This window comes from Elephantulus edwardii, unplaced genomic scaffold (assembly GCF_000299155.1).
Source record: "Elephantulus edwardii isolate Elephantulus edwardi_28Jun2011 unplaced genomic scaffold, EleEdw1.0 scaffold00244, whole genome shotgun sequence".
NCBI lineage: Eukaryota > Metazoa > Chordata > Mammalia > Macroscelidea > Macroscelididae > Elephantulus > Elephantulus edwardii.
Window position 1 is genome coordinate 3,524,358 of NW_006399994.1, and position 14,275 is coordinate 3,538,632.

Sequence of the window (14,275 nt, forward strand, 5' to 3'; positions counted from 1 at the left end):
ATTTTGATGCTTTTCTTTTGGGGTCTAGTCTGATGTTCACTGAGCTTCTTGAATGTGTATTTCCTCATATTTTTATGACAGCTGTAAGTTTTCTTTTACTATCTCTTCCAAAATTTTTCTCAATGCTTGCTTTCTTTCGCTCCTGTTCAGAAATTCCAATCACACATATGCTATTTTATTTGATACGATCTCACTTGATTCTTACATTTTCTTTATTCCTTCTTCTTTCTGGTTTTCTTCTTCTTCTAGTAAATTTACACTGAGGTTCTTGTCTTCTATTTAACTATGTCTCTGTTTCATCTCTTCTATTCTACCTTTTTTGTCCCTTTAACATTTTGAAGATTCCTTCAACATTGGTCTTCTTATTCTGATTTTCATATATTTCTGTTGTTTTTAGAGCATGTTGGCTGTATCTTCATTGTCTTATATTGATTTTTTAAGTTACTGTATCTCTTTACTGATGGTTTACTTTTTCTTTTTCATCATTTGTAACTTCTTCAGTACCAATTCTTGGATTTCCACAAAAGTGTATTCCTTCTACCTGCCTCCCTCCAGGGTGTTCACTGAGTTCTCATTCTGATCTACTGTTTCAGGAGAAGGCTTTTTCCTATTATTTGAACCTGACTGATGTTTTCTTGACAGTATGTGGATTTTCTTTGTGGTATGTATGAGGTAGCTTTTGTAGCATCAGAGTGGGTAGTTGTCAGCTCCTTACTTTTTTAATATCAGTTTCCTGAGTGCAGTTTTCTCAGCAGGTCTCGGCTGTAGCAGCAGTGGCCTGTGCACATTGGTGCGAGACCTGCCGCTGGCACACTGGCACACTCTCAGGGAGGGGCAGGAAATGCAAGCTCAGTAGCAAAAGCACAGGTTGAGTTCAGGGAGCCTGTGGCACCAAATTTCTGGGCCTGGAGTTGTGGATCAAGCGGCAGGCTCACCAGCAGTGACAGCAGCACCCTGCAAGCACCTGTCAGAGGCTGGTGACCCATGTACTTCTGTGCCTGAACTGGAAGAGCAGTCTCAGCAACAAAAGCAGCTGACTGTCTTCCAGTCACCCATTATTATTAATGAATCTTGATTGCACTGTTTATAAATGTCAAACTGTGAAAGTTGTGTTGTTGTTGTGTACCGTCAGATCAGAACACAACTATAGCTGGCCGTCCAGCAGGTTTTCAGAGGCAGTTAATTACATGGGAGGAGATTGCCCATCCTTCTCCTATGGAGCAGCTGGTGAATTCCATCCATGTGCCTTTAGGAGTGTAATCCAGCTCCTTATCACTAGGCCACCAGAGGAAATGTTGGGTGGATATCCTCAGTTTCTTCATCTTTGGCTTTAGTGATTGTTACATGTATTTGAATAATAGTTGTATTAACAGGTCTTATTTGTATTCATATGGATAATAGCCTATCACTCACAGCACTGTACTTTGGGAGCAATTTAGACACCTTCTTTTTGATGATAAATGCAACATCATTCCTTTTAGTCAATCTAAAAGATATAAGATTTTCTGATTTAAAATGACCTGTTAAATCACATTAGAATCTAATGCTCCAAATACTTGTCTCTCAATTTTGCTAGACATGTGGTCCACAACACATTGCTGCTTTCTCAAGAGCAACTATAGAGATAGTCTTGATCAAGGATAAGCATTTCACAAGAGCTTTTTGTCAAACTCTGTCACCGGCCTCTGGCAAGGACCAAAGAGGAGAGCTCATTACTTTAAAGTATCTTAGTAAGTGAATAACCTCTTTAAAGAAGTGTTTTCTTAAAACTTGTAGAATTATTTCCTTTTTATCAATAATAAGCCTACAAATTTTAATATAAAAACAGTTTATCCTTTACATACTTAGAGATGGAGTTCCAAGATAGATTCCATTAGATAGATCTTGTGCTTCAAGTCCTATCTTGCATCCAGAGAGTCTATTGCCATGGAGTCAGAATCATCCCATAGCTGACCCTTCCATGGGTTTTCCAAGACAGTAAATCACATAGGAGGAGATTGCCAGTCTTTCTACCGTGGAGTTGATGTTGGATTCAAACTTTCAGAAAGGAGAGACCTTTGGTTTAGCAGAGCTACTCCCCGGGAACTAAGCCACAAGATCTCCTTCTTCATGAAAAGAATACAAGTACGTATCCTTTGCTCTTAAGAGACAGGGCAAAGGGAAGGGGCTAGGAAGAATAGAAGAACTTTCCTCTCTGGTCAACTGTAGAGAAGAAATTGAACTTATTGCTTATTAATAGAAAAAACAAATGACAGCTTACCCACAATTTAAAGATGATTGTGCAACTGTGTATAAGTCCTATGTCCTACTTACACTGGCATCACAGGCACCACTTTACAGAAAGGAACAATTGTCATTGAGATACAGAGTGACTTGTTTCCCACAACCAGAGAGCTGACTCACAGGAATGCTTCTACTGATCCAGCCTGGAAATCCCCAAAGAACCATTCTAGTCTCTCTTTTCTTCTTTGGCAGCAAGGTGAGGCAGTGAGCATCCCACTATTCTCCGGAAGCACGTTTAACCGACAGAATAAATAATTCCTCTTCAGTGTGGAAGGAGTGGTCCAGAGAGTCCTTCAGTGTGGTAAGATCACGTTACAGCATGGCATGGGCTCCTGCCACCAGGTTTTATCTGGCCATCTGTGTATGTTTGTGAACACAGTTGCCATGGCACCAGGTCTGTGCCAGTGATTGATGGGTATGGTGGCTGAGCTGAATTCCTCACAGTACTAGTACTCGTGTAGACACAAAGAATCATGAAAGCTCTGAGAAATCCTAGAAGGTGACAGTAAGGAAGTTAAAGCCTGAAGGACACTGGTAGGTGTTTGGGTCCGGATAGTACAGGGAAGTCCAAGGATGGTTCCAGAGATTTTTTTATGTATATATACAGGTTTAAGTTATTAACGACAACAACAACAGCAGCATAGAGAGAGATCAGTCGGCCTAGTGGGCAGAAAGTCATGCTCTCAAGCCAAAGGTGGATGACTCTACTCCACAACCCTCAGGCCTGCCTTTAATTGTTTTTGGTGAAACATTCTTCTAGGTCATATAACCCTGGTGTGTCCACTTGCTGTACAGAGGTAACTCGTGGTGGCTGTGAAGCTGAACACTGTGACACTGATGTGTCAAATGCAATAATGGTTACCCATGGTGGACAGTGTTTGGTGGAGCTCCCTGATTAAAAGAAGCTTGGAAGCAGGAGTGGCATCCACTTCCATAATAGCTTGCCCCTGGAAACCCTATGAACCTGGGAAAAGGAGGAAAGTTATACAGGTGTCCAGGTCTTTCGTTCATAGGGTCGCTATATGTCATCTTTGACTTGACAGCATTTAACAACAACAACAACATACTGGCTTATTTATAAAGTTTGTATACATTGTTTTTCACACTGGGTCTTTCCCCTTTGCTTCACCCACCTTTCCCTCCACCCATCAAATTGTGTGACCCTATGATTTTTGAGATATTATGGCAAAATTTACTTGAAGCACCCTCCAAAAGAACTGTCAGTCTCCTTCCCTTGTAAGATCTCCTAAAGTCATTGTGACTAGTATTGACTTCCATTTGGGCCAGACCAATGTGCTTTCCCTCGTGTCTGTGGTGTCTCTCCAATCACCTTGTTCTCTATGCCTGCCCTGATGACCACACCATTGCCTTGCTCCTTTCAAAACTTGCTCAACTCTTTATATTGAGCTCACACTTTTGATCTCTTCAGATACAGTTGGATCAGAGTCAGAAAACCAAAGAAAATATTATTTTAGGCAAATCTGAGGACAAGAGACTCTTTAAAGCCTTGAAAAGCAAGGATATTAGTTTAAAGTCTAAGGTATGCATACAGCAAGCCATGCATGGTATTTTCAATGACTTCATATGCGTGTGAAATTTTAACAATGAGCAAAGAATTGACATCTTTGAATTGTGGGGTTATTGATAAATATTTACATAGCATGAATTGCCCAAAGGACGGACTACTCCATATGAGAAGGTATGCATCCAGGCTATTCCTTAGAGGCAAGGACAGTGAGAGCTAGTTTTACAGATATTAAGCATGTTGTCTGGAAAAGACAGAAGAGAGGAGGCAAAGAAATGGAGACAGGAAGGGAGAGAACATAATTCTAGAAAAAAGCAGGGATTCCGTGAAAAAGAAGAAGGCTGTCATGGAGATAGATTGGCCCAGTGACTGCTGCAATGGACTGGAGTATGGCAGAGATTGTGAAGATGATGCAGGATTGGGCAACGTTTCAATCTTTAGTCCATTAAATTGCTATGAGTGGAGTAAACTCAACAGCACTTAACTAGAAGAAGAAAATTATCTTGGAATAGCTGGTGAGTATTAAAATCTAATGGCAGATATCACTTGCAAGAGACAGAGGAAGAAAATACAAAGAGACACGTAGACAAAAATGTGATGAGAAGTTGAAGGTAGTGGTTGAGGTGATATGTCTACAAACCAAGATACAGCAAGGATGGCTAGCAAACCATCAGGTAGTAGGAGAGAGGCATGGAATATATTCTCACTCAGAGCCTCCAAAAGGGACTAACTCTAGAATCACCTGGATTTCAGACTTCTAACATCTAGAACTATGAGAGAATCAAGTACTGTGATTTCAAATTGCATACTTTGTGGTACATTATTATGGCACCATGAGAAAACTAATACAGGAATAAAAGAAGTCTTCTTACAGGAGCTGCTTTCTATTGTTACTTTACTTTTTCCCCTTCCATTTTGCTTTACTGACCCAGGAAAGATCAGGAGGAAATGTGCCATGCTCACTGAGTGTGTATGAAGACTCTGATAGAAGATTCAACTCAATGAACAGTGGTTCTCAGCTATGGTGTCCTGACTGGCTAATGTGTCTTGATGACTTTGAGGGAATATCACAAATAGATTGTTATGCAGAATATCAAAGAGAGAATTAATTTCTTCACAAAAGACAAAAACAATTAGCTCAATTATCACATTAATCATTAAAGAGCCTGTGACTTCCTAAATATGGAAAGATACTAGAATAACCGTTGAGCAGAATTGCGTAGCCCTAAAATGCAACTGTTTTTGTATTTGGGCATGTTGCTAGGAGAGGTCATTCCTTAAAAAGAGACATCATGTTTGGAAAGGTGGACAGGCAGCAAAATAAAGAAAGACCCTCAACCAGGCGGGGTGACACGATGAGTGAGGCAGTGGGCTTGAGTGTGTCAGAAGTTCTGAGGATGACAAAAGGACAGCACAGGGATCAGATCAATTATTCATAGGGTACTCAACTGGATGGCACCTAACAACAATCAAATGCAACTGTGGGACCACAGGAATGCTTCACACATGAAACATTACATGCTAAGGTGGGAAAACGACTTTGTAAGATGTAGTATTGGGAAGCTGCAGGGTATTACTAAAGCCATCTTTTACCTCTCCTTTTTCTTTGTCTTCTTCCTCCTAACTTCCACACTTTATGTCAGAAAGGCCTGCCGTTTACAAAATCTTTCTTAATTGCTCTCTTCTCTTCCCCTACTATATCCATCACCTTCCACAATCTAGATTCAATCTCATACCCCTGACTTTATTTTCTCTTCCCCTCCAGTCCTTTCTGTATGCGGCATCTACTCCAGTATTTCTGAAAGACCTCTTTTCCCGTGTTACCAGCTAGCCCAATAAAATATAATGGCTTCCACTTATTTATTGCCGTCTGTCTGACCTTTACAACCAGGCTACCACTCTTATCAGCAAACTTCATTTTCTCTTGTTTTCTTACATGTTTCTTACACATGCTTTCATCTCTAGCCAGATCAGTCTCCCCATCAATCTCAACTCTGTGCCTCCCACTAATTCTCTGCGTCTTGAAATATAGTAGATCTCTGATCTCATCTAAGAGCAAGCTGGAAGGTCCATGACCCGGACTATTGGCTATGAATTTGGATGGAGGAGTGAGTAACTAGTTCAGTGAGAGCCTGGCAGCATCTGCACCTCAACAAGGTATTGACGTTCTCTGCTTGATGTGGAGAAAAACATTTTCTTGTTTAACTTGTGTTTATGGGAGAAATTAAATGGCATTTGTGAACTCTATTCTCTTCTTTATCATTTCAGCTTTTTCTGGAAATGTCCCCCAAGGCTTGGCAATCTCTGCTCCTTCTCAACTCTGGTGGTCTACTAACTCTGGCGGCCCAGTAACTCTGGCCCACCAACACTTAGCACAGGCTTATATGCCATCTAATGTTGTTCCTTAAGTATCTAATGCATCTCGAGCTTATCTCCCTAGCAAGATTGCAAACATTTTCAAAGACCAGAATCCATGTTTTCTATATGTATTGTTTCCACTGTACTGTTGTTGTTGTTGTTAAGTGCTGTCAAGTCATAGATGACTCATAGAGACTCTATGAATGAAAGTCTTGAGCACTTTTCATAGAGTTTTCGGAGGCAAGCCATTTCGGAAGTGGATGCCACTCCTGCTTCCAGGCTTGTTTTAATCGGGAAGCGCCACCAAATACTGAGCTACTGAGCATAAAGTTGAACACACTGCAGGCTCTTACTACACATCATACATGGTTATTCTGGAAGCAGTGCCCTAAGCTCTCAAAAAAAACCTTGGTCTTTATAGAAACACAGATGCTTATTCTCCTAGAGATGTACATACCTCCTATAAGACCTCAAATGTGTCCATTCTTATAAGTCACCTCAATCCTCCTTTGCTGCCACACACTTTTCCACAATCTCTCTTGTTCTTTTAACCATTAAAAATTACTGACACGAGCTTAAGACAACTATTCTGTAATTTTCTATCAATACTTAGTCATGAGTGGAGAAATCTCAAGAAACATATTTTCCTTACTCTAGAATTCCTAGGCCCCCAATAGACTACAAACGTTGGTGTGGACATGGGGAAGGCTAAGTCCCTCATGGCGAGGCTAATGAACAGCTTCATGATGAATGGAGACTGGAGGGGACTGAACTAATTCATTTTGCCTGAGTTATGCAACATCCATGCAATCAGCGTAATCAACACTCATGGATGCAGCAGACAAGAAATAAAATGATGCGCTGCATTGCATAAATCATCTATTTAAAAAAAAAAAAAAAAAAAAACCCACCACAACTCTCTTTTAAAGTGTTAAAAGGCAAAGATGTTACTCTGAAGACTAAGGTGTTCATGTGAAAGCTAAACATCGTTTAAGGAAAGCTAGGGGAAAATTGAATTATGGTGATTTCAATTACGGTGTTGACAAAGTAAATGAAGTATGCCACCAAGCACCAGAGAGCAAACACATCTGTCTTGGAAGTACAGCTAGAATGCTGCTTGGGAGAGATTAAGGTGAGCCTTTTCTCATGTATTTTGGTCATGCTAACAAGAGGAGGAAGTCTCTGGACAAGAAGCGTGTGCTTAGCAAAGACAGGTCAGTGGGTGGGTGGGAAGGAAAGGTTTTCAGTGAGGTAGGTTGACACAATGGCTTATAACAGTGGGTCCACACATAGCAACAGCTATGAGGATGGCACAGGCCTGAGCAATGCTTTGCTCTGCTGTACACATCACTAAGTCAGAACGAAGAGCAGCACCTAATGACAACAGCAGTGGTCCAGGGCCATGCAAAGATCATCTGTCCTGTAAAATCCCAGCATCTTGCAAACTAAAATACTACATAGCTGCCCAGTTACTCTGATTTATTAAATAAAAGGAGAGTGTTATGTAGTCAACTCTTCCAGTGCTTCTTTCATTCTACAGAATGAATTTGGGGCAAGAATTGAATGAATAAGGATGACAGAAAAAGAGTCGATGCCTTTAGATGTGGTGTTATAGAAGCGTATTGAATATTCCATGGGCTGCCAAATGAACATAAAAATATGTGTTGGACAGAGTACAGGTAGGGTGCTCCTTACAGTCAAAGACGATAAAATTTACCCCACATACTTTGAGCATGTGTTAGCTCTGGTAGTCTAGTGGTAAGAAGCTGTGCTACAATCTCACAAACATGCGCTTTTAATTCCCCAGCTGCTCTCCAGGAGAAAGATAGGCAATATTCTCCCATGAGATATACTGTCTCTGAAAATCCACTGTAGGTTCATCTATGGGTCGACTCATAGATGGTATACAACAAACAAAGAACATTCCTTGGAAAAAGACACCATGCTTGGAAAAGTGGAAGGTCAACAATAGGAGAGGAAGATCATCAATGACATAAATTGACAGTGATTGTAACATTGGGTTCAAGTAAATCAGAGATGAATAGCAGAGGAAAGGGCAAGGTTCAGATCTGTTGTTCACAGGGTCTCTATGAGTTGTGATCAACTCAATGGCACAGAGCAACAACAAGCAGAGAAGAGGTCACTGGATTGTTCAAATGATTTATGTCCTTCTACTAGCCTAAACCCTGCATGATTCAAAATTAGGAAGGAAGAGTGCATCAGGGATGTGTCCTATCTCCAAACCTTTTCAATCTATATGCGGAACAGATCACTCAAGAGGCTGGACTTGATGAGGAGGAATGTGACATCAGGATTGGAGGAAGACTCAACAATCCGTGTTACACAGCTGACAAAACTTTGCTTGTCCAAACTGAAAAGGACCTGCAGCATTACCTGCAATCCATATTGAAGGCTGTGTTCCTTGATCTTCTGCAACAAGTACTTCAAGTCCTCCTCACTTGGAGCAAGCAAGATTGTGTCATTTGCATAACACAGGTTATTGCTAAGTCCCCCTCCAATCCTGATGCCACATTCCTCTTCATAGAGTCCAGCTTCTCAAATAATTTGTTCATCGTAAAGATTGAATAGATACGGAGAGAGAATACAACCATGATGCACTCCCTTCTTACGTTAAACCATGTAGTATTCTCTGCTCTGTTCGTGCAACAGCCTCCTGGTCTGTTGCAACTCATAGTAGAAGACACTAAGTGAACATTGTTCTTAAATTCTGGCAGAGCAGATACCAGTCAATAATCTACCCAGATGAGCCCACAGAGTGGCAGAGCACATGAGATGGCTAGCAATTGCTCAGAACACTACTGAACATTAGGGGTTGGCTTTCTGTTAAGAACACAGTAGAGAACAAAACAATAAAAAAAAAAGCTTCTTTCAGCCCTGGCACAATAGCACATTGTTTTGTATATTCCCTGCACAAGAACATGGCAATTATTTTCTAAGCCAGCTTGCTTGAGCAATGAAAATGTTGCATGGTGAAATGCAGAGATTATAATTAGAATATCAAGGCTAATGAAATGAATCCTTTCTAATTAAGCCCATATACAATGGTGGCACCAAAAAAGCTGTCTTTCCATCTTAGCTGTTTCATAGGATCCTTCCAGATGCCGCAGGAAAAACGAGCTGCCTTTTGTAGACAAGAAGATGCTAGAATGTCTGATGCACAGAACACACAGAAGCTTTTATTGTCAGAAGGCAATCTCCCCAACCAATCCCTGCCAAGTGAGGCAGGGAGAGTAGGGTGGCTCCGACATGCACAGACTACCAAAGGCTTCTTTGCCATTCTTTGCTTCTGGTCACCACACATATCCCTTTGTAACCCTAAAGAAACCAGAGTGGCGTTAATGCTCATATTTAACATGGTCACAGCTCTAAGGAGGGCAGAATGGGTTCAGCTTATGGTTTGGGATCGTAAGTATGACTAAGGGAACATATTCAGAAATATCCCACTAATTGAAGAAATTGTTCAATGGCTTAAATAATAGACTAACTGGCAGTTATGCATTCCTAACAAATATTATGCTGATTTGATAATATGTTGACCAAGTCCTAAATTTAGAAGCAATATGATTATCTGGTCAGTGAGTAAAGTTGCCAAATGAGAAGAATTTGGTCTGGAAGACTTGGCAATGTCTTTAGTTGGCCATGTAATCAGTGTATCTGGCTAAAGCAGCAATGCCTAATGAAGTCCGGAGTGCCTTTTCTGACAACTTTTATCTCCTGTCATTTTGTCCGCACTCATGCTGAATCGCCACGCACAAGCTGTCAGAATCAGCTGTCTGTGGGGGAAATTATACCAGCCACATGCTTGGGCAGAGGAAATATAATATCCCTCTTCTGTATCTAGCAAATCTAAGCAAAGTGGGAAGCAGCAAGCCTGCTCCGTGGCCCTCCTGCAGGATAAATAAGGATGCTTCAGAGCAATCTCCCATCAAACACCTATCACCTGCAATCAGCTGTCAGTCAGTATAGTAAGAGTTATCAAGCTGAACTTTCGAGATGCATGCTCCTGATTGTGTCATCTGAATGTTTTTTTTAAAAAGGGGGGGTTCTATATTGGAGTAACTTGGATTTGTCAGTCAGAAACTTGATTGACTCTAGCTAACCAGTTTTCTTTCTGTAAGTTAGCTACTTAAAAAAATAATGTAACACTAGCTTATAAATTCCTTCTCAGTGAGGGTTCCCCCCTCTCTATTCTTTGTATGTCTTTTACTGTGCATAAGACAACAACAAAAACCCATTCATTCCCATTGAGTTGGTTTTCACACATAATAACTCAGGACACATGGCAGAGCTGCTCCTTAGGCTTTTCTCATGGGACTCTCTACAGGTGCAGATTGCCAGGTCTTTCTTCAGCAGCACTGCAGAGTAGGTTCCAACCACTAGTTATAAGTTACTATATGAGGGTAATATGTTTGCTCTATCCAGGACAAATACACAAATAAACACCTAAAGGACTCAACAGGAGCTCTGGCAGCATAGTAGGTTAACCACTGGGCTACTAACTGACACATCAGCAGTTCTAATCCACCTGCCACTCCATGGAAGAAAGATGGGGCAGTTTGCTTCCATGGAGATTTACAGCCCTAGAAACCGTACAGGGTGTTTCTACTTCTTCTGAAGAACCATTACAATCAGAAGCAACATGGTAACAGTAGTTTGGTGTTCCTTGTTTGTTTGGTTTTGGGTTTTGGGGTTGTTTTTTTTTTAATTTTTAAGGGGATAAAAGGATACTTGAAGAAAAGCATTCAAAGACATGGGGTATGGCTGAGAGAATAAGAAAAATGATGTAAAATCACTTTGCAAGCATAATTGGCATCATAAACACAAGAAGCTTTATTTGATATAAAGTTGATGACAACGCCTCAGAGTAATCTGTATCAATCTAGAACAGTAAGATCACCGTGATTTATACTTGACTCGACTGTGCATAACAATAGCAATAAGGACATCTATTTGGTCAATTCAGTGACTGGGGTAATAATGGGGGAAGGTGTGTTGGAAAATGGTGAGGTTGGCACAGGATAGGGCGGAGTTTAGGGCTATTATATATAGGGTAACTATGAGTCTCAGGCGACTTGATGGCATATAACAATAACAACAACAATCTGGGTAGTTTAGTCAGGCCAGTTGGCTCTTCTGTGGCTGGGGTCCAGTCCTCTCAAGAACCTGAGGGAAAGGAGAAGTTGGGGTGGGGGAAGACAGGCACTGTAGCTATGCCATGATAAGGTTGATAGAATGAAAATTGGCTAAAAGCAAGAAGCTTTGGTTTCTACAAGATCATAATGGATATCTCCTTTAGGAACAAAGCTTCTTTTTAAACAAGCTGTCCTTAGCACAGCATGGCAGGGCAAGATTCTGTTCTCAGAGAGAGTGGAGACATGTAGACAGGGAGCAGAAGGCAGTCAAATTCCAGAGTTACACACTGTTCCTCAGATAGGTGTGAGAAGGGGCTTCCTGGCCATTGCAGTGAGGGGCTGATCTGACAGAGTCCTGTTGGTTCAGATCCATGCCCTCTGAGCTCATTCTTCCATGCTGTCTTCTATCTTGCAGGACATAGGCAGGCTGCAAACCACATTCTCCAGATTCTCTTATCAGATGGGAGTCTGGAAGGTAGGAGGAAGAAGTTTTTTGATTGGGGGAGGGTTGGTTTGTGTGTTTTCTTCTCTCTGTTGCTGGTGGTACCTTCAACAGGAGTAATATCCAGATTAGCAATCACAGGCTCCAGCAACATCTTCCGTGACTGTGAGCCCCACTTGTGTTCGCCTTGGTTTTACCTGCGTCAATGCCTGGTTTCCAGAGTTCTTGCTCCCAGGGAACAGCATAGGCTGAGTGGCTACAATGACAGCAACAAGGGCATCTTTAGCACCTCAGCCTAAAGCAGTAATAGCACCTTGATCCCTGAGTAAAATCTCCCTTTCTTTATGGTATTCCAAATGTTCCAGGAACTTTAAAACCTTTTTTCCTCTATTAACCACATCTACTTAAGACATTTCTATGTCCACCAGTTCCTTTTCGTACAATGACTCTGTATACTCTTTGCATCTTTTTTAATGCTTCCTGGATCATTTCATATTCTGCCCAAAGCATCCTTAAATATTGAAACTTGAGGCTTGAATTTGTTCCTCAGTTCCTTCAACTTAAGAAATGCTGAGCAAGTTTGGCCCCTTTGATTTTCTGACTCCAGCTCTTTGCACATTTCATTATAATCCTTTGTCATTTCACGCAGCCCATTGAAATTCTTTTCAGCTCCTTAATATTTTTATTTCCTCTCTTTGCTTTGGCTTCTCGGCATTTTAGTGAAATATTCATAGTCTCTTCTGACATCCATCTTGGTCTTTTCTTCTTCCTCTGTCTTTGCAATGACCTTTTGCACTCTTCCTGGATGATATTCTTGATATCCTCCCACAGCTCACCTGGTCTTCACTCATTAGTGTTCAAGGCCTCAAACCTGTTCCTGAGATGGTTTTGAAATTCAGGCTGAGTAGACTCAAGGTCAAATTTTGGTTCCCCAGATTTGATACAATTTCCCTTAGTTTCAGCTTGAACTTGTATATAAGGAGTTGATAGTCTATTCGACAATCAGCACTTGGCCTAGTTTTCACAGCTGATATTAAGCTTCTCCAGCGGTTCTTTACACAGATGTAATCTATCTGATTCCTATGAAAACCATCAGATCCATGTGTATAGCCTGTGTTTACCTTTCTTATAAAACATATTTGCAATGAATAAATCATTAATTGTGCAAAATTCTATCATTCTATCTCCACCTTCATTTCTGTTTTCCAACTAATGTTCCTTTTTCTCTGTTTCCAATTTTCGCATTCCAGTCACCCATTATTATTAATGCATCTTGATTGTACGTTCGATCAATCTTTGATGGCAAAAGTTGGTAGAAATCTTCTATTTCCTGCTCTTTGGTTCTGGTTGTTGGTGCAAATATTTGAATGACAGTAGTATTCACTGGACTTCCTTATATGTGTATCAATATTATCCTGTCACTCACAACACTATATTTCAAGACTGATCCAGAAATGACATCTTTAACTATGAAAGTAAACCCATTTTTTCCCCTCACCTTTTCATCTCCAGTATAGAAGATCATACGATTGTTTGACTCAAAATGTTCCATGCCAGTGCATCTTATTTCATCAAGACCTAGTATGAGCAAGGGCCTGTGGTGATGAAGGAAGAAGTTCAAGCTGCTCTGAAAGAATTGACAAAAAACAAGGCTCCAGGAATTGATAGCATACCAATTGACATATTTGAACAAGCAGACGCTGCCCTGGATGTTCTCACTAAGTTGTGCCAAGAATTCTGGAGGATGAGTACTTGGCCAACTGACTGGAAGAGATAGATATTTGTTGTCATTCCAAAGAAAGGTGATCTGATAGAGTGTGGAAATTATCTAACCATATTATCAATATCACGTGCAAGCAAGATTCTGCTGAAAATTATCCAAACATGACTGTAACACCACATCAGCAGAGAATTGCCTGAAGTCCAGGCTGGGTTTAGAAGAGGGCATGGCACTAGGGATATTATAGCTAATGTTAGATACGTTGGCTGAAAGAAGGGAATAACAGAGGAATGTCTATCTGTGTTTTACTGACTATACAAAGATGTTTGACTGTGTGTATCACAACAAACTGTGGCTGATTCTGAGAAAAATGTGAATCCCAGAACACTTGTTCATGCTTATGTGAAACCTATACTTGAACCAGGAGACAATAGTCAGAACTAGGAGACAATCATCAGAACAGAGCAAAGGAAACACTGCATGGCTGAAAATTAGGAAAGGTGTATGCCAGGATGTTTCCTTTCTCCATACATCTTCAATGGATATGCAGAACAGATTATCCAGGAGGCTAGGCTCTATGAGGAGAAATGTGGCATCACGATTGGAGAAAGACTCATCAACAGTCTACATTTCGCAGATGACACAATCCTGCTTGCTGAAACTGAAGAGGAACTAAAGCGCTTGCTGCAGAAAGTCTAGAAATGCAGCCTTCAATATGGATTGTATCAAGAAAACAATGATTCTCACCAAAGGGCCAATTGGAAGCATCATGATAGATGGTAAAGAGACTGAGA